This window comes from Halyomorpha halys, unplaced genomic scaffold (assembly GCF_000696795.3).
Source record: "Halyomorpha halys isolate HHAL.00 unplaced genomic scaffold, Hhal_1.1 Scaffold260.1, whole genome shotgun sequence".
Classification (NCBI taxonomy): domain Eukaryota; kingdom Metazoa; phylum Arthropoda; class Insecta; order Hemiptera; family Pentatomidae; genus Halyomorpha; species Halyomorpha halys.
In genome coordinates, this window is record NW_027112780.1 from 1,258,565 (window position 1) to 1,262,042 (window position 3,478).

The 3,478-nt window shown below is 31.8% G+C and overlaps 1 non-coding gene across 1 annotated transcript; it reads right to left on the bottom strand.

Moving 5' to 3' along the window:
• Window positions 1-1,339: 1,339 nt before the first annotated feature.
• Window positions 1,340-1,443, bottom strand: LOC112211659 (U6 spliceosomal RNA). The gene has a single exon (XR_002945682.1). It is a non-coding gene; the product is annotated as a U6 spliceosomal RNA (small nuclear RNA).
• Between the last annotated feature and the right edge of the window lie 2,035 nt (window positions 1,444-3,478).

A 3,478-nucleotide genomic window follows, 5' to 3' on the forward strand; every position in this document is an offset into this window, starting at 1 on the left:
TACTACTAATTGTTAAGCTTAATGTCATATTTTTATCGATAATTCTAAAATGTTTAGAAATTATTCATAAATAAACCGGAACGATTCATACTGGACAACAAACTCATAAACACTGACTTACTGTTAATCATAAGAACTGAACAACAGAACGTATTACAATACACATTCGATTAATGTTAGTGCACTATTAAAATTTATTAACCAAACTAATAACAAATATCGGAGCTGAGGCGAAAGCAAAACGTTTTATTGAAAGATTTAAAAAGTGATTATAAGAAAAGCGGACAGAGGAGGATTTGGCAAAGCTCCAGTGAGACCAATTGTTAAAGATCCTGGGAACTTGCCCTATACAAGTTTGATTGGGGCCTATCTGGAAGAAAGTTTTGACAGGCAACCCGCACCGACACAAAGAAAACTCAACTCAAATAACAATAAATACGCCAACGTTTCTCAACTTCTATAAATACTCTAATTACACAGCTTAACTAAATCTTTTATTTGATGCGTTTGTGTCAAAAATGTTTCCAAGCAATATTTGGGGATAAAGTCTGTTCTGACAGTTGTGGGCAACGGGATTGTATGCAGTAAAATATGCCATGTTATATGCAATTTCAAATTAGCAGCTAAAATATAAAAATATATTACTTATAGACCTAAAATAGTGTCTAAGGCTAAGAAGGATTAAAAATTAAATGAAACGAAGCATTTATTTATTCAGTTTTTATAAATAAAAAATATTACCGCATCTGGAGAAAATAAACACCTAACTGATGTAATGTTTTCCAGAACATTAAACATTAATAAGTATTATTTAATAAAATTGAAGTATTTTATTTTTATTTAGTTTAACCTAATTATGTTTTAAGAGCAGATAAATGCAACAACTAAGTTCCAATATCGGCAAAACATTGGTTATAAAGTAAAAATCCTCCTAACTGTATAACTCCTTTTATATTTGGAAACTGATAGGGACTCATTTTTCTTATTCATCGTTCAGTTTATATTCAGGTAATGAAGCCAAAAACAATTGGGTTTGTGAGTTAATCAAGTTAATCTAGTTCTGGCCTTATTGGCAACATAAGGAATATTGAGGTCCTGATGGATGACTTGATTTGCAACAATGTAAGGAGCATTAAGGATTTTACGAAGGATATTGCACTGTAAGGATTGGATACGGAAGGAATTCGATGGTTTAGTGGAGCCCCAAAGCTCAACTCCGAATGTCCAGAGAGACCTTATTGTATTCGTGTCGATCAGTAATGAATTGGATTTTGTAATGGATTGGAAGTTTAGACCGTTTGTCTAGATAATTTTGTAATAGCCGGAATCGACATGCAGTAAAAATGTGGAAAACTCCAAGATTTTGCGTGTCATCCTTGAGCAGGGACCTTGCTGATCTCTGTATCGTTCCAATTTTAGTATATGTACCGCCGAAGCCAGTATGCTGCAAATTAAAATCTGTACCTCTACAATCTATGAAGATTCAGAGTTGCAGTAATTCGTGAGGAACTACTGTTACTAAACCAACAGTTCTTTAAGGAGGTGATTAGGTCAGAATTACGCTTAACCACCAGATTTTCCCAACTAAGGTTACCCACATTATGAAGCTGAGTGGACTTTAGAGAGCTTCTGAACACCTACAGGGCTGAAGTGAACCCGAATCCTTGGAGCTAGTAGCATAATGCCTTACCTCTGAACTAACCACTCACAAAAAAATCAACTACTAGAGATGGAACGTATTCGTATTTAAATTAATGCCATTAAAATTACAAAAACAGTATGACCAAGACAAGCTGTTTCATAAAAAATGTCCTATAAAAAAATAATCATACCTACCAGTATTGTGTATTTTTTTCTTCTATGAGCGGATACCCCTTCATTGAGAGGGATTTAATGTATTAAAATTCCATCCTAAAAGGTACAAATTTAATGCATTCCAACTCCTCTAGTTCGGAACACCTCCGTTCCAGTCTTGGTCAGCAGTGTTCACATCACTACTGCTTTCTCCTCTATAACGGACAAAAGTCATACCATGGAAATTTAAAGATACAAAAACTAAATTTGCAGGTCATTTTTGGAACGTCTTAAATGCGTCTTACCAAAATTACGTGATTTGCGCAATATATTAGAGAATTGACAAATATTTATATTAGACGAAAAGCATACATTATGTATTTTATGTACGTATCTTAGTAGTTTATCTTTATTAATCCTTCTCTCAAATTACTGAGGATTGGTACCCAATTTACAAATTATATTTAGTTTTAAAATAAATAAAATGGATACTTTTTTTTTGGTTGTTTATTTTTTTTTCTTAATTCTCTCGTATGTTTTCATAAAAAAATGATATTCATTTTAACTTAATTCTAATTTTAATGGAATTTGAAAAGATTTTATTTGCAATAAAATACTTATCGTCACTTGAGCTGTTATATATTGAAACTTTGAAAACAAATCTTATTACCATTTAAAATTAAATTCAATGATAATTAAAAATAGTAATTAAAAATAAATCATCGGTCTAGAGACATTCAGAAAGAATTATCGAAGTCAGAATAAATTGTATACGGACCTTACTCTTTACTTTTTATAATTAGTCCCTCTCAGCGAAAACCACCGTATAACGAGTATAATATCCATCACCAAGGGATATTTGTCTTATTGTAATATATTATAGAATATTAAAATAGAGATACGTTGTCTATTATATTATATTCTTATATGCACTAAGGTCGGAAACATTTTTTAAAAGAATTTAAATTTCTATCAGTTAAAAAATCTATATAAGGTTTATTTCAATAGGTAGTATTAGGAAATATAAAATATTTCATAAAAGAGTACCAACATAAAACCAGAGGCCGTCATTAAATACCCATTCTTAGAAACATTAACTACAAAAGATTTCATCACATTGAATATAATTACGTCTATTCAGTAAAAAATTTGCTCCCTTTCTCAAAGTTTTCTAAAGCTAGTAGCAACTAGTTCAGTTCCGATGGGGAATAGAGGCCCGAAGGTCACGAATCTTTTGAAGAAAACCTTAAATGTACCTAAAATTATGTCTCTGTTACTTTACAATTTAAAAGTTAATTAATCTAATTTTTCAATAACATTTTATTCAACAAGAAAACAGGATTGATTTGGGTTTAATTAGTTTTTCCAAGGCCCTTGCTACAGTTTTTGTTTGCCATGTTAATTACGTTTCTGTTAATTTCCGACAAACTTTTGATTCGGGGCCCTTTCAGAATAGTCATTAAATTTAAATTGAATCGATTCTATCGTAAACCCTAACTACACTTGGCCTCTATGCCGTAGCCCCTTCTGGATTCTATTAGCGGAAGAATAGGGTTTTTCCTAGAATTATTTTCCCAAGGGGTCTGTCGCCCGAGGTCTGCTCAATCTCAGAAGGATTAAGTACTAGTTACTTATATTAAGCCGTATCAATCAAGCCCATTAGATCAAGTACCAGTTACTTTAT